The 24,833-nt window shown below is 41.5% G+C and overlaps 4 non-coding genes across 4 annotated transcripts; all 4 read right to left on the bottom strand.

Annotated features, from left to right (window-relative positions):
- Positions 1-7,102: 7,102 nt before the first annotated feature.
- trnas-uga (transfer RNA serine (anticodon UGA)) lies at positions 7,103-7,184 on the bottom strand. Its single transcript has one exon. It is a non-coding gene; the product is annotated as a tRNA-Ser (tRNA).
- A 1,359-nt stretch (positions 7,185-8,543) lies between these two features.
- On the bottom strand, positions 8,544-8,616 carry trnat-ugu (transfer RNA threonine (anticodon UGU)). The gene has a single exon. It is a non-coding gene; the product is annotated as a tRNA-Thr (tRNA).
- A 1,971-nt stretch (positions 8,617-10,587) lies between these two features.
- On the bottom strand, positions 10,588-10,670 carry trnal-cag (transfer RNA leucine (anticodon CAG)). The gene has a single exon. It is a non-coding gene; the product is annotated as a tRNA-Leu (tRNA).
- A 6,205-nt stretch (positions 10,671-16,875) lies between these two features.
- Positions 16,876-17,083, bottom strand: LOC116678760 (small nucleolar RNA U3). The gene has a single exon (XR_004329391.1). It is a non-coding gene; the product is annotated as a small nucleolar RNA U3 (small nucleolar RNA).
- Positions 17,084-24,833: the final 7,750 nt, after the last annotated feature.

The raw sequence follows: 24,833 nt of genomic DNA, 5'->3' as shown, positions 1-24,833 counted from the left end.
TTGGTAGTGAGTTCACCATCAGAAATATCTCTGAACATATGTAGAGACAGTCTATTCACAATTCTTCTCAAGAATAGTAAAATGCATTTATCTGGGCAACAGAACCACCCAAAACACAAGCACTGACTTGAGTTGTGTATGCAGTAAGTGCTACTTGTTGGGGCAGCAGTTGAACATGACAATGCTACAGGCTGTAAATGAAGATGGATGTCATTGTAATCACATTCAGATCATCTCAAATGGAGACACTGATGACTATTGAGGGACCCACCGTTGAAATGTTACAGATGGACAGACGTAGAACCTGTAGTGAAGCCAAAGTAGCACACTTTTATGAATTAATGTCAGAAGTTATCAGTTAATAAAACACCTTGTGGGTATTTTATGGTGTTTCTGTGTAAAAGTAACGTACCATTTTCATTTGCTACCAGAGGAGCTTAACAGGGATTGACATGATGATGGACACGCAAAACAGAGGTTAATCCCTTTACAACAAGAACTGTAAATTTTGACTTGTTACGACATACTGTACTACAACTTTTTAGGAATATTTTGACATACTATACGATGAGTTTTTATGATTTTTTATGATTTTTTTGACAACCATACTATAAATTTTATGAATTTTTTGACATATTATACAATTAATTTTTTTGAGTTTTTGACATACTATACTTTGACTTTTATGATTTTTTTGACATATTATACAATTAATTTTTTTGAGTTTTTGACATACTATACTTTGACTTTTATGAATTTTTTGACATATTATACTATGAATTTTTATACATTTTTTGTCATACTATACTATGACTTTTATGATTTTTTTGACACATTATACTATGAATTTTTTTGAATATTTTGTCATACTATACTATGACTTTTATGAATTTTCGACATATACTATGACTTTTATGAATATTTCGACATACTAAACTATGACTTTTTATGAATTTTTTGACATACTATGGCTTTTTATGACTTTTTGTAAATTTTTGACGTACTATTCTATGACTTTTTTTGAAAAGGGGAATTAGCTTCTTGTTTTACAACAAAGACTATAAATCTGGACTTGTTACGACATACTACACTACGACTTTTTATGAATATTTCGACATATTATACTATGACTTTTTATGACATTTTATGAATATTTTGTCACACTATACTATGACTTTTATGAATCTTTTGACATATTATACTATGAATCTTTTGAATTTTTTGACATATTATACTATGACTTTAATAAATCTTTTGACATATCATACTATGAATTTTTATAAATTATTTGTCATATTATATTATGACTTTAATGAATTTTTTGACATATACTATGATTTCTTTTGAATATTTTGTCATACTGTACTATGACTTTTATGAATTTTTTGACATATACTATGAATTTTTATAAATCTTTTGACATACTATACTATGACTTTTATGAATATTTTGACATACTAAACTATTACTTTTTATGAATTTTTTGACATACTATGACTTTTTATGACTTTTGTGAATTTTTGACGTACTATACTGTGACTTTCTTTGAAAAGGGGAATTAGCTCAAATGGTAGAGCGCTTGCTTAGCATGCGAGAGGTAGCAGGATCAATGCCCGCATTCTCCACAGGACTTCAGATTCTTCTTGTTTTACAACAACTGTGACTTTTTAGGAATTTTTTGACAACTATACTATGGATTATCGGTATACTACAGTATAACTTTTGATGTTTTTTTCAACATACTAAACAATGGCTTTTATGAATATTTCAACATAATATGACTTTTTACGACTTTTTATGAATTTTTGACATTCTATACTATGACTTTTATGAATTTTTGAAACATTATACTATGACTTTTTATGAATATTTTGATATATTATACTATGACTTTTATTAATTTTCAACATATTATACTATGACTTTTTATGAATATTTTGATATATTATATTATGACTTTTATTAATTTTCAACATACTATACTATGACTTTTATGAAGTTTTTGAAATACTATACTATGACTTTTTATGAATATTTTGACTTACTAAACTGTGACTGTTTATGATTTTTTGACTTTTTTTGAATTTTTGACATACTATACTACAACTTTTTATGACTTTTTGTGAATTTTTGACATGCTATACTATGACTTTTTATAAATATTTCGACTTACTATACTATGACTTTTTATGACATTTTATGAATTTTTGTCATACTATACTGTGACTTTAATGATTTTTTTGACATACTAAACTATGACTTTTATGAATTTTCGACATGTTATCCTATGACTTTTTAGGACTATTTTGACGTACTATACTATGAGTTACTACGAGGCTTTGAACACTAAAATTAATTTGTGGATGAAAATATATTTTAAACTGAATCATTGTTTTTTTTGACACACGCACACACACACACTTTATGAATAAACCTCAGATAGTTCAACTGTTTTATTAGGAAGGGGTTTTACACTCTTTCAAAATAAAACATTCATGCAACAAAACTTAAATAAGGTGCTCGGGTTTTAAAACGGACGCAAACAGAAAAATAAAAACAAAACTGAGTTCTTCTGATCTCCAACAAGAAATAAGGACGAATAAAAGGATCTGTCTCTGTCTTCATGATGTTGGGTTGGTCCTCTAATCTGTCCCCGTCTTCTCCCTCGGATCTGTCCCTGTTTTCTCCCCCTTATATGTCTCCGTCTTTTCCCTCTGATATGTCCCCGTCTTTTCCTCTGATCTGTCCCCGGCTTCTCCCTCTGATCTGTCCCCGTCTTCTCCTAAAGATCTGTCCCCGTCTTTTCCCTCGGATCTGTCCCCGTCTTCTCCCTCGGATCTGTCCCCGTCTTCTCCCACAGATCTGTCCCCGTCTTCTCCCTCTGATTTTCCTTCTTAAATCTTTGTGGGTTTTTCCCAACATTTTTAAAGCCTTTTTTTTACATCACTTTTCATATTTACACAAGGAAACTCACATCTACAAAGATGAATTGGGTAGAAGAGACTCCCTGGTGGTCTAGTGGCTGGGATTCGGCACTCTCACAGCTGTGGCCCGGGTTCAATTCCCGGTCAGGGAATGGTCAGGACTTGACAGATGCAGGTGTAACATTTGAAAGAGTAAGTTCCTTGACTTTTAAATCAGTTTTAAAATCAATCAATTTTAACACTGAGTGATACAATTAAATGGTTCAGTCGAGTCACCAGTGAGCCGGACAACATTTGGCACTATGTCAGCAAGAAGAAACAACATAGATAGAGAAAGAGTACCGGTTTCATTGTCTTCACTCATGCACATACATGTTTTAATTACAATGTTTATATAACTCTTTAGCCTCATTTGTTGTTTTTGTGGATTCCTGGATCCTGAGGTAGGTGATCCTACGTGACGGTAAAGCTCTCTTTGACAGCAGGAACATGCTCAATGCTGATGTAAAAGTTTTGTCTTTCTTGGTCTATACCCAATTTATACTGTTTTCCTATAACAACGCATATCTGTTGTTTTATTTAGGCCACGTATCCACACTACTCCAGCATTTCTGCAACACCTACACAAAGACATCTGGAAACGTTACTCACCCAGCTTAGGTTTGAAAAAGGGTTGAGTTGTAGTCTGTACAGACAGACGGGTAGTTTTGCTGACCTCCCTATAGAAATGTTTAAAAAGGATATTCTCCCTTGTTACTGGTTGAACAATGCTGAGATGTTTTCTAAGTCGTTCTCATTACCCTAACTTTAGCATTGACTTGACTGTAGAATTCAGTAAGTGCTACTTGTTGGTTGTAGTAGAACATGACAATGCTACAGACTAATTGAAGATGGATGTCATTGTAATCACATTCAGATCATCTCAAATGGAGACACTGATGATTATTGGGTTCATAAGGGCTTCTCTTTAGGGTTGTCCTGGTTGTGAGTTCATCATCAGACATAGCTCTGAACAAATGCAGAAACAAGTAGGAAGTAAGCAGAAAGGTTATTTCCCCAACCGGATTTGATAAAACATTAGATCTCTTACAAAATAGCTCTTGTACAAATAAGGGAGCATATCAATCTATCAAACTTCATCCACAACTATCCACAGACTATGATTTGCACTTTGTCCATGTCTGGTATTACTAACCGATTGAAATGTTTATGAACATTCATCCAAACAGGTATGGGCTGTGTTTCAGGTTGTCTTGGCCGAGTGGTTAAGGCGATGGACTAGAAATCCATTGGGGTCTCCCCGCGCAGGTTCAAATCCTGCTGACAATGAGAGGCATTCTTTAAGAGCGGTAGAAAACAAACAACATATGACATCACACCAAATTGCAGATGTACCTTCATGAATAATATTGTGTTATCTCATAACTACTGGAAGCCACCAGCCTCCAGCAATGTATTTCTTAGCATTTATTTTCAGTCTGTGTTACAAGATTTGCAGTAAACGTTGTGTTGTCCAGCAGAAAGGCAACAGGTGTGTTACTTTTTGACTATGAATTATATCATGGCAGTTCAATCATTTTGCCCAGGTTGGATTTCCAGCCACCGCAGTTGCATTTAAAGGTTTTGAAGCCATATACAACATTAACATTACATGTTTTACCCAGGTTTCTTCTTTTATTCAGTGATATTTCAATTTCCTTGCGGGAGTCATCCCAAAAGGATTAATAAAGATAAGTCTAAGTCTATCTCAGAAAAAAGTAAAAAAACTCTGAAAATCTTCAGGGGATGTAGCTCAGTGGTAGAGCTCATGCTTTACATGTATGAGGACCTGGCATCTCCAGCAGGTATTATGGTAGAGTCTTTAAAAGAGCTGCAGAAGATATTACCTCCTGTGGGAATCTGACTGGTAGACAGCACAACAAGCACTTTAAACGTACATGTTTCTATTTACAGTGTTTATTAACTGTAGTGTAATGTATTTATTGTTTTATGCTCCAGTTTTAATGGGTGTTACAGCAGGTATGAGCACTGTAGTTTCTATTTTTATGGATGAAATGAACTTGACAAACTATTAAGTTAACTCTTCGGCCGGAGGAGACATTTCACTTCAGACACTAGCAGCAACAGACACTATGTTAAACATCAACAGACTGGAAATATATTTACTGCTGGTACAAAGCTTTGGGATTAGCAGAGGATGGTTTTGAGCCATCGACCTCTGGGTTATGGGCCCAGCACGCTTCCGCTGCACCACTCTGCTCTGGTGTTGGTGCTCAGGGGCTGGACAAACAAGCCGAAATATGTCGGTCAAAGGCAGAAAGGAACTGTTCACTTGTGGCCATTAACGACAAAAAGACAAACTTGAAGAATAAAAAAAAATAGTATGCATTGTCATGTTTCCTGTATTGAGTATCATTGTCAAACATAACACCATACCTTTTGACAGCGATAAGTACCCCACTAACACAGAACAGTTAGAGAACTCTAGGGAACGTTAGTTTTTGGTTCTCTAAAGGTTAGTTCGAACCAAACCAAAAACTAACGTTTAGGGAACGTTCCCTCCTGGTTCTAACGTTTCCAGAACGTTAAGAGAACCAACCAACTGTAACGTTCCCCTGCGGTTGCTCCGTACCTTCACACAACGCAAACAACACAAAATTTAATGGTGGTCACACATCCCTTTAAAACAAATGGCAGATGTTCCTTCGTGGACAATATTGTAATATCTCATAGGTACTGGAAGCCACCGATGCATCTCTGAGCATTTAGGTTTGAGTCTCAATAACCAGATGTGTTGCAAGATTTGCAGTGAACGTTATATTGTCCAACAATGGTGATATAGTTGTGAGCATAGCTGCCTTCCAAACAGTTGATATGGCATTGATTCCCAGCCAGTAACTTTCTTTGAGTAACGTTACTTGCTTTGTTTGTCAAAAAGTAACCAGAAAGGTTACTTACCCAACCCGGTTTGATAAAACATTAGATCTTGGTAATACTGCACAAATAAGGGAGCATAACAATCAATCAAGCGGCCTCCATGAGGATCCCCAGACATAGACATGTTCCACCACCCGCAATTAAGCCTGTCTCCTCAGCTTCTAGGCGCCGCTGCATCACTTCCTCTTCAACTGGAGGCGAGTACCGGTCCCACAATGAGGCCGTACGAGAGGTGTGGGACACGTGGACAGGCAGCTGCCTCGCCTCTACAACCCGGGCGCCGACATGACGGTGGACGAGCAGCTGGTGCCCTTTCGAGGTGTTGTATTGCTTTGTTGTTATTTTGTTTTGGTTTTTTGTTTACCATTGCCGTACAATTGTCTTTGTATGTGTGTGTATGTGTGTGTAGTTTTTAAATTTTTTCTTCCATCTCGTTCCATGTTCCATGTTCTTGTTTGGACACACACACAGGGGACAAGCTTGCGGGCACGTACAGCTGCCGCAGGAAGACGGCGCGCTGGCCCCTCGACGTGTTCCACAACATCCTCGACGTGTCTGCCTACAACGCCTTTGTGCTGTGGCGCCGTGCCGATAAACTGAAAAAAACAGGAGAAAAACCAAACACTTCTAGAAGTCCACCCTTACACATAGGAAACTGAAAAGTACTGAACCAACATCAACTTAATAAGACAACATGTGGCCGGCCGGCTGGTTGGGAGGTGAGGAGGATGAGGAATGCCTGCTGGCCTCTTCCCCCCTGACGTCCGCCATCTTGCTTCTTTAAATATCCCGTACTCAACAGCTGCAGCCAATCATGAGTTGGGTGTGGGCTGCCTTCACCAGTCATCCGCAAGCACCGGCACAGCGCTATTTGCATACAAAAAAAGAAAAACACAGGACATACGCACAGCAAAACAAACTAATACAACAGCAGTGGTAAGAATACATGGGGATATTATGAAAAGAAACTGCCAAGCAAACACTAGCACTGGCACTTTGGGCACTGACTGCCTGATTTTAACGTCTTCAGTGCTGCTGGAATGAAAATTAATACATTGATTATTTGATATTAGTTGACTAAATCGCGATATGCAACTAAAAGAAGAATCACCGTGTCATCATGGATCTAAGAAGAGGGAGCCAACTCGTAGGGATCTGCACCACCAATGAAAATGTAATTTCTCAAAATATCATCCTCCCCTATATCTTACTGAATTCTTATTTATTCTGTAGTTAGAAATCGCTGTGAGCAGGGTTTGAACCTGCGCAGGGAGACCCCGTTGGTTTTCAAGTCCAAAACCTTAACCACTCGCCCATCACAGCTGTAAAATACATCCTGTTTTTACAGCGGAGAACCCCTGAGGCCTGACAGATTCCATTACAGTTGGTACCATCAATCAGACAAAGATAGAGCCTATCTCACAAGTACCTTGGGCAAATCTGAATGACTTATGGGGATTCCCAAGCACTTCAGTTCCAAAGGATCATTCAAATCTTGAGGGTATTTCAGGTGTAATGTGGGTAGTTAATCCACCCCCTTTAGATGATCTGATTCATTTCCAAACCAGTCCAGATTAACAATTAACAAGTTATTGAATCACATGTCAATGAGAAACACACATGTGTACAGACAAGGCTGGCAGCAACAGCGCCGCGTCAGAAAATCTTTTGGTGTGCAAAAACCAAGAAAATGCCACGCAACAGAAATGCCATGCTCACACCACACAGGCAGTGTGCAGGAGGCCTTACCCCTGACTTCCACCAACTGTGGATCAACTCCGCTTTGTGTCTGCTCCGTGATCCGCAGTCTGTCAACACCCACCAGGTCCGGATTTGTTGCAGGCCATGACGGACCACTGAAGTCACAAGGACCCACTGGATTTCGTGAATTCATGTATGATCACGAGATATAACAGGATGTTGTTTCTATAAACAGAACCACAAAACCTGATGAATGAACTAGCTTAAACTAGCATTGCTCTAAATTTCATGTGTTTTCATGTATCATCTTCAGTCTGTGTTGATGTAGTGTTTCTGTGTAAATGTAACATGCCTTTTTCATTTGCTACCAAGGTTTAATGAGTAACATGGGGATTGGGTAGACATGATGATGGGATACAAACAGAGGTAATGACTCCAACAACAAGGTGCTGCAGGGATTTATACCCTGGATCTCCTGTTTACTAGACAGGCACTTTAACCAGCTAAGCCACAGCACCCTCTTGAGTACTACCCACAAACAAAACAACAAACTTACTCTCATTCAGAAGCCATAGAAGAGCGGTGCAAATATTTCATCAGAGTGATGGCTTGTGGTAAGAAATTGGTCCTGACTCTGTTGGTTTTGGCGTAAAGTGCTCTGTAGCGCCTACCAGAGGAGAGAAGCTGGAACAGGTTGTGTCCGGGGTGAGATGGGTGAGAGGGCGCGAGGCCATCCGTCATCCCCGGCACACTTGATGAGTGTCTTCGATGGAAGTCTAAACCAGTGATTCCCAAAATGGCTGACCTAACAGCGTGCAGCCCACCTGCACCTATTAAAGCCAGCATTCCACTCCACTGGTATAGACTGTTTTCAGCCACATATAATGTTATAAGACAACATTACATGTCACTTTTGTGCTTTGGAAAATCAGGCAACTGGTAACTTTGTTGCACACGCATACACTTCATTAAGTGAGAACCAGGCACTGCTGGGATTTGGACCCAGGATCTCCTGTTTACAAGACAGGCGCTTTAACCACTAAGCTACAGCACCTTCTACAGATAAGTCCATCCATCTTCGTCCAGCAGCTCCAGTAGGGGACCCCTACGAACTCCGGCAAATGAAAACAACTGGACGTGTCCTTGAGCGACGCCTCAGGACTCACTGTTGATAGGCAGGCCTACCGAGAACAACAGAAGTCCTATGCAAGGACCTTGAGAGATGAGAGACCCTTTCCCCACAGCCCTGGTAAAATCCAACCTCCATGCCATAAGTCCCCTCATCACAAAGGTCATAAACCACTCCCTCCGGTCAGGCCATGTTCCATCAACACTGAAAACAGCTGTAATCATGCCATCTCTCATGGAAAGCCATGGAAAGCTTAAAACACAGTCCTAATTTAGTCCTCCTCAACAGTCAACATAGACATTTCTCCCATGTTAACAGTATTTCCGTCTGGATTCATTTTATATAAAAGCTTGTAAAACATCAACCCTGTTGTCTACAGTCAAGATATGAACATCATTTTTTTTAGGACAAACTGGGCTATTAGAATATTTGGGTTGCAGTGAGGTCACTTGCATGTTAAAAATGGTTGTAGGGCCTTAAAGATAAATAAATAAATAAATAAATAAATGAATCTTCCAGATATGTATTGATATCACAGACAGATACTTAATGAATAAGCCATTTTCTATTCTAAAACACTTCTCATATGTCTTGGGAGTCACACTGTGAAGAAATAATCATTATAACTTATACAGTTGATAAAATACATGCATTTTTTCCCAAAAAAGTCTAGACGTTTTGCTCTCATGACATTTACTTATGCCAATAATAACATAATAATGTCATATTTATTGATATTACACCCACAGCAATGCTACACAAGCAAATATGTGTCTAAATAGTGCATTATTTGACCTTCCATAGAGTATATAGGCATTTTGTCCCCTCTGGCCTTCCATACAAGAGGGGTGCCTTATCTCCCATATATGGGCATGCACTTCCTGAAAAATACAGAGGACAGAAAGAGAGAGAGACGTAAGATCGAGCCAGCGGGAGAGATGAGCCAAAACGCGATGAATTATGGATAAAAAGTGGACCAATCTTGGATATAACAGCATGGATTTAAAGCCCAAAGAGGCTGAAGTTCCAGGCTGGATAGAAAATCCCCTGTAGAGGCTAGAAAGACCCGGAAAAGACCTCCGTAAAGCCGAAAACGTCAGGATTTAAACGAATCCGAAAGTGAGTAAATCCCTTGTATGGTTCAAAAGTTATTAAACTATGAATCAGAGGTACTTTTTTACTCGTGGGCGAGTGTCTCGGGCTCAGAGGGTTAATTAGGCATTACGTTCCTCACTACAGTGTGTACAAGAGCTCAAAACATAGACCTACTTACCTACTTGACATTTAAGTTTAACATTCAAAAACAAAAGTAGATACTGCAGTCATCCTGATCACAGCCACGGGGGGGGGGTCTGCATGTGCTTTCTTACCAGCAAGTTTCTGGAGGTCCAAATGGCATCTTTGATGGCGGCCAGGGTGAGCCACTGATTTGCAAAGTCACATTCTGGTATCTGTTTCTTTGGTCTCGCCCTATATAGCACTAGCTGTGCTGTAAGGACCTCCCTTGCTGGTAAGTAAAGGAATTGCAAGGAGCCGGGCCGTTGCCTACAGGTCTACGGCAGCGCTGCACTCCCAGAGCAAATGCCTCACCAACTTCTTTAGCTCCTTCGTCACTCTTCTTTGCACTCATTCCCACAGGAAATAAAAAATGTCTCGTTCCAGGTCTAAAATCTTTTTTCTGGGTGGAATACGCGTCAATTAATCTGCGAGTTCATGTGAATGTTTTTGCAAAATCTGAACAAACACCCCTCCAGGGGATCCTGTGTCATCACATTCACAAGAATGGGAAGTGCGCTCATATGAAATTAAATTAATTAAATAAAATATAAAGAACTGCTAAGTTCTTATTTCCCAATATAATGTCTCATGAAAGTAGTTTCAGATGAAAACACTAGCTGTCAGAAGTGGGATTTGAACCCACGCCTCCAGTGGAGACTGCGACCTGAACGCAGCGCCTTGGACCGCTCGGCCATCCTGACTGATCCAACAGAGGATCAGAAGGATAATATAGTGAATTAAACATGTCATGATATAGCAGGTTCTCAGTCATCCATGTCATAGTTAACAAGGGAAGGTTTCTCAACTGTCAGCCCAAATATATGGGCGTTCATGGAGACATGGTCACCAGGGTGGCAATGTGCTTGACAATGGCAATACATTGCGCGGGATGTGAAGGCAAAGTGCAATACAGGCCAAATCCTATGGTGGGAATCAAGATCCACCGATGTTTCTGACCACAATGTCCACCTGAATCCAGAAATGTCCCTGCCAGATGGGAACTAGACTGACAATTGGGTCAATATTGTGCAATTATTTTCAAAATGTCCAACTGAGTCCACAAATTTACCTGCCAGATGGGAAATAAACTGATAACTGTCTTCATGGTCTAAACGTGTCAAATATAAGTACAATGCCCACATTGAGTCCAGATGTGTCAGTTTTGGTTCCTGATCCATGCATCTATGCTCACCACTATACCACCAACGCTGGTCAATACAATGTCACTTCAAATCTTGTAATACATCTGGGCATTGAGACTGAAAGTGCGCTCTATCACTGAGCTACAGCCCCTGATGATTCAGAAAATCCCTCCAGGAGGTCCTGTGTTATTACATCAACAAGAATGGGGAGTGTGTTCATATACATTGTTGCCCTTTGATACCTCAGTTTGTAGAATGGAGGACTGTAGAAGTGTAAATCTGAAATCCTTAGGTCGCTGGTTCAAATCTGGCTCAAAGGAGCACTCATTTCAATAAAGTCTTTCTGATTCTGATGTAGAGATGGACAGACGACCCAAAAGCATAATACTTCCTGCCAAGACAGAACAAGAAAAAAAAGAAGAGGTGAGGGCGATTGAATTAAGTCCTGACAGAATAGAGAACTACAGACAAAAGATGTTAAATAGTGCCAAGTGTGACCAGAAGAATTGGAAAAAAAACTAGCTTCTCTTCTTTCCTGTTTTGTACACAACCCAAAGTTTTACAAAACAAAATATAACTTTCCCCGAATCCCTAAGTTGAATCACAGTCAATATTTGTCTCACAAACCATCTCAATGTCCAATTTAAATAATTTATCCAACAGAATTGAAACTTTAACTCACCCCCGCTGTTTGAAATTGCTTCCTTGTCGTTTGGATTTCAGAGTGGAATCAGCGAGCCCTCCTTGGTGGGAAAATGCAAAGACATAACAAAGTCAGTTGTCTCCTACAAGGAGAACACACAGAGGAAAGATACAGAAGTCATATACTCTGAGAGGCATTGGAGATCTTATCATGAATAATTAATATGAAAATCAGTGGTTAAATTTAAATTTTCATTACAAGTTACTGTTTGAAAAACTGAAAAGAATTGTTATTGAGATAGAGGCAGATGAAGTGTTTATGACCATCAATGATGACAAAAGGACACATCCGCTGTTTGGGAGCTGATTTAAAGGAAATGGTACTCTTTAAAAGTGTTGGGGTTCTAGCGATAAACTAATGAGGAAGAATTTGACAAATCTAAATCAACCAAAAGCAAGTCCACAAACTTATTCTTTCAAATCTTACACCTGAATCCTTTAAGTCCTGAACATTCCCTGACCGGGACTTGAACTAGGGCCGCAGCAGTGAGAGCGCCGAATCCTAGCCACTAGACCATCAGGGAGTCACATCTATTAGATGACATCTTTGTAGATGTGAGTTTCCTTTTCACTTACTGGAATGACTCATATTGTTTTAGGCGAGGAATGGCGCCTGGCTAGAGCTTCAGAAGGCAGGACATGACAGATTACACATCTGTCACATAGTCAGTTTGTAGTCTTAAATACCAAGTCTCTTGCTGTTCCTTGACTAGTTGGCCCCCCCTGCTTTGCAGTTTCTATCAATGTAAAATGAAGCAGAGGATGGAACAATTTGGAGGCATAACAGAGAACTGGCTTTACAAAACTGCCGTGACCCAGATTTGAACCAGGGTTGCTGCGGCCACAACTCAGAGTACTAACCACTATACGATCACGGCCACTTGGCTGCAGTAGAGCCTTGTTGTTGTGAAAGGATAGTGGGAACTCTGAATATCAACTCTACTGATATGTTCCCGTTTTCCCTGATTGTTGACTAACAAATGAAAATTTCATGGATGGTGTATCTAGCACTGCTGATTCTGTCCTTCAGGGACGTTTTTTTTTTTCAAGGAAAAATTATTAGCAAGTAAAAACAGAAGAACAACAGCAAGAGCCTTATTATTGCTGTAGTTGAGTGACACTGAGAGGCTCAGATGACTTTACACTAAGGGTGTGACGAGATCTCGTTTTACGAGATCTCGCGAGATTAAAATGTGACGAGAGGAAAAAGAGGGAAGAGGGAGGGAAGAAGGAAAAAGAGGAAAAGGAAGAGGAAAAAGGAGGAAATGAGAGAAAAGATGAGAGAGATGCTAAATTACACACAAAGGAAACTCACATCTACAAAAAAAATATATAATGGATGTGACTCCCTGATGGTCTAGTGGCTAGGATTCGGCGCTCTCACCGCCGCGACCCGGGTTCAATTCCCGGTCAGAGAAAGGTCAGGACTTGACCGATACAGGTGTAACATTGGAAAGAGTAACTTCCTGGACTAATTTTGGTTGATTTAGATTTGTCAAATTCTTCCTCATTAGTTTAACGCTAGAACCCCAACACTTTTAAAGAGTACCATTTCATTTAAATCAGACCCCCGACAACTGATGTATCCTTTTGTCATCATTGATGGGTCATAAACACTTCATCTGCTCATCTCAATAACAATTCTTTTCCTTTTTTCAAACAGTAACTAGACTCCTAACCAACATTGAAACAGTGAAAAGGAAACTCACATCTACAAAGATAAATTTGATATATGTGACTCCCTGATGGTGTAGTGGCTAGGATTCTGTGCTCTCCCCGCTGCGTCCCGGGTTCAGTTCGTGATCATGGAATGGTCAGGACTTGGCACACTGTAAAAAAAAAAATCTTAAAATTACATACATTTTCCTGTTAACTTTACAGAGTTTTTCTGTATTTTTTAAATACAGAAAACACCAATAAATTATAAAAATTAACTGAATTTAAGGGACAACTAGCACATTTCAGTCACAATTATTGCTGTTTTAGAAAATGTATTGTGATTTACTATATTGTGTTACAATTCATTCATTGCACATTTTTGTTCAAAGATTTTCTGCATTGAATGTGATTTACATTTTTTCTATTAATGTTATTTGTGATGGCATACTATCCACAGGAAGTTAATCATGTTAATATAGTTGAACTCATTGAGTCGCACAGTACCGGAATTCCTACTTAAATTCAATGAAAAAGGTATTTTTTACTTAACAATACAAGTTTTCCGGATTTTACGGACAGACACTGAACAGGTCTATGGTTTCCTATACACACACCATTCACTCACCTTTCAGGATTCCAATTGGATGTTGAAGTCACATGACGCAACAGGAAACCGGATATTGCGTCTCACTTGATTTCCGCTCCTTTTGTTAGCGATGATTTTCCTGTGGAAGAGTCAGAGTTTGTATGCTGTTTCTTAAGCTTGATAAAGACATTTGTATATGTCGAAACGCGTAGCTTTTGAGAAACGAAAATAAATCTTTTTTGACAAACGCTAACCATCACGTCTCTTACTTTTAAGAGATAGTTTTCAGTTTAACTTTAATATAACTTTTTTCACTGCTCCTACACCGGAGCTCCGCAAAATGGCGTACCATTACGACGACGACGGCTGGCAAACGGTCAGTTATAAACGAGGTAGGAAAACACAGACAGTATAACCAGCCTCACAACAACCAGTCTTCCTACCACCGCCGCCAGGAGCAGTCCCACAGCTATGCGGGAGCAGCTAAAGGCGGCCATGACTGTAGGACCCGCCAGCCCCCTTCGCGGACGCCAACAGACGGGCGGCAACTTCAAAGGCCGCCGCAACTGGTCTAATTACCAACACAACAACCAAGGTAATTCTTGGCAAGACCGAAATAACAAGGGCTTCCAACAACAATACAGAAACTCCTACAACAGAGCGCCACGCTACCAAAATCCCAAACCACCTGGTCGCCAGTTTCAGCAGTACCCTTCCCACGGATATGCCTGGGGAAATCAACGCAACACCAGGTTTGACAGACCCCCCCATAATCCCCATAACAGAAACACACATGATAATGACTCTGATTTTACAAATAAGACACGTACCATACATAAGATGATTAAAGTCGCCCACCACCTGAGCAACCTATCATCTAACCGTGTACCCACTGCCATTTCTAAAATCACTAAGTCACTGCAAGAAGCCATTAAACCTGCTGACCCCAACCGCACCACAGATGCATTAATTGCAGGCTCGGCATCCCAGTGGGAATACACGACCATTGTTATACTCAGAGATCATTACAAGGAGAGTTTGGGGAAACTGTAGCAAAATTTGCAAATTATTGTCCACTCAGACTGGCAGAGAAACTTTGCTACCTCAGCCGCCTGGGCTCGCAGCATTATGGCAGGAAACTGAGCTAGCAAACACTAAACACTGTCTATGCTCAGATAGCGGAGGCCATCCCATCCCACCCACCCACCGCCCCCAAACACCCGGCGGCACAGACACAGACATCTCTGGACCTCATCACTGATGGACCTGCCCCAGCTGCACCAGAACCAGAACGGACTGCACAGGCACCACCACCACAACAGCCGGCGCCGCCGCTTCCTCTTCCTTCTCCTCCTCCATCTTAACCCAGACCTGCACAGGTGCAGCACAGGAGCACCAGAGACAGCAGCCCAGAGATTACAGTGCTTTCAGAGGAGACAGCACAGAGACCTACAGGACCTCCAGCACAATGGCCACAACTGCAACCGAGGACCACACGGAGACAGAACACAGAGGGGAACCCTCATCAGACCATTGTGAGATCCACCCAGCACCCCAAGACCTGCCAGTGCACACTCTGCCCACGATAGAGGAGATCCAGCAGAACCAGCAGGAGGAGACTGACCTCCCAGCTTCACCACTCTCACCCCCCCTCTCATCTAATCCCCTCTTCCCACCCCCCCTCCCCCTCTTCCACCCCCTACTTTCTACCTTCTCTCTTTTCCTCCGTCTTTCATCCAGGTCACTCTCCAGTCCTGCTCACACCCAAAACGAGGAGGCCAGCTCGCAGACATCTCTCCACTGTCTGGCCACCCACCCGTCCTCTTTCAGAGGCACAAATCCACAGAGGTTACTTCAGAGCCAACCTGTTACCTGGTTCGGAATCCTTTTTCCCAGAAGCCACTTCTTCAGGTAATGCAATTATACAGAGGATGGTGAGACAATTTAGATGACACCATTACCACCAGCCCAGTACAGAGCAGGCGGTCTTTTACTCCAGTTGCACAACCTGTGACAGAGTACAGGCCCTACAGACACACACCCAAAACAAAAAAATGACAGCCTGGTCATTAGTGGCTAAAAAAAAATCGCTGATCATGGGAGACTCTAACTTGGCCAGACTTCAACCCTCAAGGGGCCCCATGTGCAAATTGACAGTTTCCCTGGTGCCACCTTCAAGCACGCAGAGGCCTTTTGGCCAAGACCCCAGTCTCAGAGACTGTTGAAAAACTAGTCCTGTCTTTTGGCATTAATAACAGAGCTAAAAAACCGGAAAGTAGCCATCCCCGCCACTCAAAAGAGCCATCAAAATGGCTCAAGTTGCTTTCCCTAAAGCCCAGATTCTGATCCCAATCATAAAATTCTCCAGGGCTCTGCCACACCAGATATGTTATCCAGCGGACTCCGGAGGTAGTGGCAAGGTACCGACGGGCACAAAGTACTGCAGCCTCTGCCGTGACAGAGGTAAAGCAAGGGAGACTTTCAGAGAAGACATGGAGAAGGACTTTTGGTCAGCACCAAGGTGCTTCTGGAAAACTGTTGGCCCCTTCAGTAGAGGGAAGCAAGTAATCATCCAAGCTGTATACAGTAAGGATGGGACGTTGTTGACCTCTACTGAGGAGGTAATAGAGCGGTGGAAGGAGCACTTTGAGGAACTCCTAAATCCAACCGACACGTCCTCTGTGGTAGAGGCAGAGGGGAGGATGATGGGGGATTGTCATCAGTTCCCTTGTGTAGGTCGCTGAGGTAACCCTAACCTCTTTCAAGTACATTGTCCACCATAGACAAGACAAATATTTCAAGACTGGCAAAAACTATAACACTCTGATCAATTCCCTTTCTCAATGCTCCACAAAGAACGATCATCAATGACAGAGAGCATATGAAGTGAATCATTACTCTCTGTCAGCTTCATGCTCAGAAAGGAAATACACGACTCATCATCGTGGTCAGCAAAACCAAACACTTTAGAAACACATTCCTCAAGTCAGAAACTCTAGAAATGATCCCGAAAGTATACAGTCCCTGAGAAAAGTTTGTCGCTTGTGTACAAATTGACCTGAAGTGCCGCTGAAATATTTTCTAATCAAGATTATTTACAAGAAATGGCTCATTTTAATCCCAACAGCTTTTGTAATAAAGTTTCAGTGCAAAAAGAAACTGTCAAAAAGTATTCTAATATTCACAGCTTGGTAAAGCCCATTGAGTCAATTTTTGCAAAGACATAAGTGTTGTCGCCTTGTCATATGAGCTTCACCTGGGACTAATATTGGATCAATTAGGTCTCAGGTGTGTATAAAACAAACCCAGTACACTAGACTTCACATCAACTGCAACTAGACCTCTGCAAACATGCCTAAGATTCACCCTGAGACTAAAGTTTGGATTATCAAGAGCTGAAGACCAGATCCACTGCTGATGTGGCAGACACCTTCATGTGTCTCAGCGTCAAGAACAGAGGATTAAAAAAACATTTGAAGACACTGGAGGCGTTTTTGACAAGCCCAGGTCAGGCAGGACCCCCGCGAGAAAACTGCCGAGAGGACGTTGGTTGGCTCGAAAATCCAAGGCCAGCCCAGCAGAGCTCCGAGAGACCTGGTCACCTAACGTCCCTGTGTCAACCAGAACAGTTTGTCGGATTCTGTCTCGAAATGGCCTCCATGGTCGAATCAGTGCCAGAAGCCGGAACTAAACAAAAGACAATTGAAAAACCGTGTGGCATTGCCAAGGCCCACAGCTTGCTAAAAGGATGGATGCTGGAAAAGTGGAAGAAGAAAGTGGATTTTCAGATGAATCTTCTGTTGAATTACACCACAGTCGCCGCATATAGCAGGAGACCTACTGGAGCCCGCATGAATCCAAGATTCACCCAGAAAACAGTGAAGGTTTGGTGGCGGACAAATCATGGTCTGGGGTTACATCCAGTATGGGATGTGCGAGAGACTGCAGGGTGGAAGGCAACATCAATAGTCTCAAATACAAAGACTCTTAGCTACCTCTTATATTCACAACCATAAAAGAGGCCAAATTCTGCAGCAGGATGGTGCTCCATCGCATACTTCCATCTCCACTTCAGGGTTCCTCAAGGCGAAGAAGATCAAGATGGTCCGGATTGGCCGGCCCAGTCACCAGACATGAACATCATGGAGCAGATGTGGGGTAGGATGAAAGAGAAGCATGGAAGACCAAACCAAGGAAATTGATGAACTCTGGGAGGCATGCAAGATGCTTTCCTAGCTATTCCTGATGACTTCATCAACACATGGTCTGAATCCTTGCCAAACGCAGGATCCAGTCCTTCAAGCTCAGGAAGTCATACAAGATATTAAATTGGATCTCACAGCAACTATTTAATTTGCTGACATATTTAATATTTGCAGTAAATTTGTTCAATTATGTATAGGCAACAAAAACTTTTGTCTTGCAAATATTTGACCTTTCTGTCTTGTTTGAATAAGAAATTTTTTCAGTGAAACTAATATTTCAGTGCATTGAACATCATTGGGAGGGTTTTAGCTTTTCATATGAGCTATTTCTTGCACCAATTGATTAATTAAAAGTCCGTATAAGCAGTTGTTCTACAAAAGGATAAGCGACAAGACTTTTGTCAGGGACTGTACCTGGAGCGATGCAGAGCAGGGGGGGCCAACTAGTCAAGGAACCGCAAGAGACTTGGTATTTAAGAATACAAACTGACTATGTGACAGATGTGTAATCTGTCATGTCCTGCCTTCTGAAGCTCTAGCCAGGCGCCATTCCTCGCCTAAAACAATATGAGTCATTCCAGTAAGTGAAAGGAAACTCACATTTACAAAGATAAAGTTGACAGATGTGACTCCTTGATGGTCTAGTGGCTAGGATTCAGCGCTCTCACAGCCGCGGCCAGGGTTCAATTCCGGTCAGGGAATGGTCAAGAGTTGACAAATTTGAGGACTAAGTTCTGGACTTGGTTTAAGTTAATTTAGATTTGCCAAATTCTTCCTCATTAGTTTATCGCTAGAACCCAACACTTTTAAAGAGTACCATTTCCTTAAATCAGACCCCCGACAGCGGATGATCCTTTTGTCATCATTGTGGTCATAAACACTTCATCTGCCTCTATGTCAATAACAATTCTTTTCGTTGTTTCAAACAGTAAATTGTAACAGAAAATACATTTAACCAATGATTTTCATAATAAATCATAATAAGATCTCCAATGCCTCTCAGAGTATATGACTTCTGTATCTATCCTCAGTGTCTTCTCCTTGTAGGAGACAACTGAATTTGTTATGACTTTGCATTTGTCTCCAAGGACAAATGGCATAAAGTCTGAAAGAAACTAAAAAGCTGTTGTCTAAAGCTGTGTTTATCATAGCAGGTCCCAGGTCGAGACCAGAGCCTATCCAAGAGACAGATGTTCTTTTTCAGAAAGATAGAATGACCGGTCAAGACACTTGACACAAGGAGGGCAGATTCAGAAATACTTAATGGAACTAACTGTCTGCCTGAGGTCCAATGATTGTTATGTTTGAGATAAACTTTTTTCAAAACAAGGGTTTTCTCCTCTGGGGGCACTGGATATAAAGAAATGTATAACTGATGTATTCACACGAACTGTTGTCACTCTGTAACTTTGTGCATTGTGAGAGCTGTTCTTTTGTCATTTTGATTTTTCTCTGCAGAAAACAATCAAACTTTCACCGGAGACTGGACTTTGATTCAGTTTGCAGCCTTCAGTCTTTATTCTATATACAGAGTCTTAATTCCAGCCAAATTCCTCCCTTGCTGTAACAAGAAACTTCTACCACAGTTTGGCGTCACAAACAGGATTTCAAGGAGGAATCAGAAAGGGAACCACCGGTGACTGATGAGGGCATGCATCAGGGATCTGATGATCACCTGCCTCTAAACCTCGCCAAATATCTTTGAGAGAGAGAGGGTCAGAAAGCTCCCCTGATTCCACTCTGAAATCCAAACGACAAGGAAGCAATTTCAAACAGCGGGGTAAGTTAAATTTTCAATTCTGTGGATAAATTATTAAAATTGGACATTGAGACGGTTTGTGAGACAAATATTGACTGTGATTTAACTGAGGGATTGGTAAAAGTTATCTTTGTTTTGTAAAACTTTGGGTTGTGTACAAAAACAGGAGAAAAGAGAAGGTATTTTTTTCCAATTTTTCTGGTCACACTTGGCACTATTTCACAACTTTTGTCTGAAGTTCTCTATTCTGTCAGGGCTTAACACTGTCGACCCAACATCTTCTTTTCTTTCTTGTTATGTCTCGGCAAGAAGTTATTATGCTTGTGGGTCGTTGTCCATCTACATCAGAATCAGAAATACTTTATTTATCCGTGAAGGGAGACTCTTGAAAAGAGGGTTCCTTCGAGCTGGATTTGAACCAGCGACCTAAGGATTTCAACTTTTGCCTCTACAGTCCTCGCTCTACCAACTGAGCTATCGAAGGGCGACAACATGCATGAAAGCACTTCCTATTCTTGTGAATGTGATGACACAGGACCCCCCAGGAGGGAATTTTCTCAAATTTTGCAAAAAAATTCACAAGAACTCGTAAATCAATGATGAGATTTTGGGGGTCAAAGGTTCAATGTCAAGGTGACTGCGTCTTCATGTCTGTCCATCGATTCTTGTGAATGCAAGATCTCTGAACCTCTAGAGGGAATCACTTTTTTTTGGTACATAACCACTTGGAGTCGCGGATGAACAGATTTTGATTTTGGAAGTCAAAGGTCAAGGTTACTGTTTCATCACATCTCCAGAACTGTATATGTATTTCTCCTGAACTGGTATGTATTGGGTGACTTTCAACAGAGTGGCGCAGCTGAGCGTGGTGAGCCTATAACCAGAGGTTGATGGATCGAAATCATCCTTTGCTGGTGACACAATGGTAGACTCTCTGAAAGGGTGATTCATCAAGAGATGACCCTCAAGTTGATTTCCATGGTGAGTGAATCATGAATAACCGCTGTAATTGTTGACAGCACCATGAAAAGTAGTGTTCTTCAGGAAAATCATGTTCTGGCAGTTTATTTGACAAATTGACATCCACTACCCTCAAGTCATGCTGTCTTTCTAGTGATGTGATTGGAAGTGGTTGGGCTGTATACAGGTTTTAATCATATCCATCGGTTAAAGATGCTCACAAAACGCTGTAATTGCAATCGCGTTTCTCGTGCACATTCATGTCCTCTTAAATACAAAGAACTGCTAAGTTCTTTATCTCAATATCACTCTCAGACATTAGTTCCAAACGAAAACAATAGTTGTCAGAAGTGGGATTTGAAACCCACGCCTCCAGAGGAGACTGCGACCTGAACGCAGCGCCTTGGACGCTCGGCCATCCTGACTGATCCAACAATTTTACAGTAAGACCTGTTTAAAAATTATAATATAGTAAATTAAACATGTCATGATATAGTTTCTCAGTCATCCATGTCATAGTTAACAAGGGGAAGGTTTCTCAACTGTCAGCCAAATATTTGTGCGTTCATGGAGACATGGAAGAAAGTCCCCAGGGTCTTCTTCCTGCTTCTGGCGAGAGCAGACGTGTTTTCCTCCTCTCCCCTCTTATCTTAGCTTGGCTCTTTCCCAGTCGTCTACCCTGTCTTGTGGAATCTTTTTCTTTCTCTTGTCCCTGCCTGCTGGTTTTCCTGAGACATTGAATATGGAATGATAACTGGTCACTCAGCGCTATTGACAAGATTTTTTATCCAAACATGCTTCTCCGGGTGAGCCGAATGTCCAGCGGGATGTTCCCTGCAGGCTATGTTCGCGATTCCTATTCCGGGAGTGGCAGGTGGTCTGCCTGGACGTTCTCACTGTGGAGGACGTCGAAGATATTTGGATAATTGGAATTCTGTTGCTGGGGCTCCTGATTGTCGGCCTTGGGGTCTCACGACCTATCGGAAAATTGGTAAGACAGCCGCCAGCAAAATTCACCCACAAGCTGTCTGGGGAACTTAAAGAGTGCCTACACGGAGTGGTGAGGGGATGAAGTTTTACATCTAAGGGCTAACCAGTCCAGTGAACTGTCTCGTAACATCTCAGACCGGAACGTGGAAGCGCAGAAGGGGATTGATACCAACAGGGCCCAGTCGGTGGGAGTTGCTTCGTGTGACCACCGGACTGGCAGAGAAGGTGGATGGACTGCAAAAATCACTACGTGATATGGATGCTCGCATGACGCTGATGGTCGGTGACAATTGATTGATGGACATTGATTTGGATAAATTCTACCGAGTCACCTAAATGGACTGCAACTAATCAACTACCCACACCCCCCCTCCCCGCCACCCTTCACCCCGAGCAGGAAAACAACCAGCAGCTGGCCTTCTATCTCGTCCTGTGCTCTGGTTATCTCTTCAAGGTCACGCCGATGAACTGAGCTTTTAACAACACAGACAGTTTGACGCGCACATTGCACACACAACTCACTATCTCACACCACACCATACACTCCCTCCCCATCCGCCCCACATCCATATGTCTGCCTCCTTTCTGTGTTTCTCGCATCCTCTACAGTGGTGTGAAAAAGTTTTGCCCCCTTCCTCATTTCCTGTTCCTTTGCATGTTTGTCACACTTAAGTGTTTCGGAACATCAAACCATTTAAACAATAGTCAAGGACAACACAAGTAAACACAAAATGCAATTTGTAAATGAAGGTGTTTATTATTAAAAGGTGAAAAAAATCCAAACCATCATGGCCCTGTGTGAAAAAGTGATTGCCCCTAAAATAACTGGTTGGGCCACCCTTAGCAGCAACAACTGCAACCAAGCGTTTGCGATAACGTGCAATGAGGCTTTTACAGCGTCCTGGAGGAATTTTGGCCCACTCTCTTTGCAGAATTGTCCTAATTCAGTTACATTAGAGGGTTTTCGAGCATGAACTGCTTTTTAAAGGTCTACCACAAATCTCAATAGGATTCAGGTCAGGACTTTGCTAGGCCACTCCAAAGTCTTCATTTGTTTTCTTCAGCCATTCGGTGGTGGACTTGCGGGTGTGTTTAGGATCATTGTCCTACTGCAGAACCCAAGTTCGTTTCAGCTTGAGTACACGAAACAGATGGTTGGACATTCTCCTTCAGGATCTCTTGGTAAACAGCAGAATTCATAGTTCCTTTTATCACGGCAAGTCTTCCAGGTCCTGAAGCAGCAAAACAGCCCCAGACCATCACACTACCACCACATTTTACTGTTGGATAATGTTCTTTTTATGAAATGCAGTGTTCCTTCTACGCCCAGATACTTGGACACACACCTTCCAAAGAGTTCCACTTGTCTCATCGGTCCACAGAATGTTGTCCCAAAAGTCTTGGGGATCATCAAGATGTGTGTGGAGAAATTGAGACGAGCTTTGATGTTCTTTTTGCTCAGCAGTGGTTTTCTCCTTGGAACTCTGCCATGCAGGCCATTTTTGCCCAGTCCAGTCTTTTCTGATGGTGGAGGCATGAACGCTGACCTTAACTGAGGCAAGTGAGGCCTGCAGTTCTTTGGACGTTGTTGTGGGGTCTTTTGTGACCTCTTGGATGAGTCGTCGCTGCGCTCTTGGGGTAATTTTGGGCGGCGGCCATCCTGGGAAGGTTCACACTGTTCCATGTCTTCACCATTTGGGATAATGGCTCTCAATGTGGTCGCTGGATTCCCAAAGCTTTGGAAATGGCTTTATAACCCTTTCCAGACTGATAGATCTCAATTACTTTCTTTCTCAATTGTTCCTGAATTTCTTGGGTCTCGGCAGATGTGTAGCTTTTAAGGATCTTCTGGGGGACCTTACTGTGGCAAGCAGCTCCTATTTAAGTGATGCCTTGATTGTGAACAGGTGTGGCAATAATCAGGCCATGGGTGTGGCTAGAGAAATTGAACTCAGGTGTGGACAACCACAGTTATAGTATGTTTTAACAAGGGGGTCAATCACTTTTTCAACACAGGGCATGATGGTTTGGATTTTTTTTCACCCTTAATAATAAACACCTTCATTTACAAATTGCATTTAGGTTTACTTGTGGTGTCCTTGACTATTGTTAAATTGGTTTGATGTTCCGAAACACTTACAGTGTGACAAACATGCAAAGGAACAGGAAATGAGGAAGGGGGCCAACACTTTTTCACACCAGTATATGCCACCTCAAAAAATTCCTTCATGTGTCCACATGAACTGTGTGTTGTCTTGCATTATGTTATGTTGTTATGTCTTGTACTTTATATTGCTACAATGCTGATTGATTCTGTTTCTGATGCATCTGAAGTGAAGTGTGCGCATGCGCTGAAAAGTGCGAGCTGCCTGTTGCAGTGCTCCGCTCTGTCTTCTTACTACTGGTGCTACTGTGATACAGAGTTTCCCTTCGGGGATCAATAAAGTATTCTGATTCTGATTCTGATGTGTTTGACAATGGCAATACATTGCACGGGATGTGAAGACAATGTGCAATACAGGCTTAATCCTATGGTGGAATCAAGATCCACCAATGTTTCTGTCTACAATGTCCACTGAATCCAGAAATGTCCCTGCCAGATGGGAAATAGACGACAATGGGTCAACATTGTGCAATTATCTTCAAAATGTCCAACTGAGTCCACAAATATTCCTGCCAGATGGGAAATAAATGATAACTGTCTTCATGGTCTAAAACGTGTAAAATATTGCTGTATAATGCCCACATTGAGTTCAGATGTGTTGGTTCCATCCATGCTATTACCCCAAAAGATCAGAACTATGCAAGGCACCTGGATTGGTAAAAGGTTCTCGCAGAGGTTGTGTCTTTAATCCAAGAGA

The sequence above is a fragment of the Etheostoma spectabile genome, unplaced genomic scaffold, assembly GCF_008692095.1.
Source record: "Etheostoma spectabile isolate EspeVRDwgs_2016 unplaced genomic scaffold, UIUC_Espe_1.0 scaffold00008115, whole genome shotgun sequence".
In the NCBI taxonomy this organism is placed as follows: domain Eukaryota; kingdom Metazoa; phylum Chordata; class Actinopteri; order Perciformes; family Percidae; genus Etheostoma; species Etheostoma spectabile.
The sequence above is the reverse complement of the archived record's forward strand: the minus strand, read 5'-3'. Positions and strand labels throughout refer to the sequence as shown.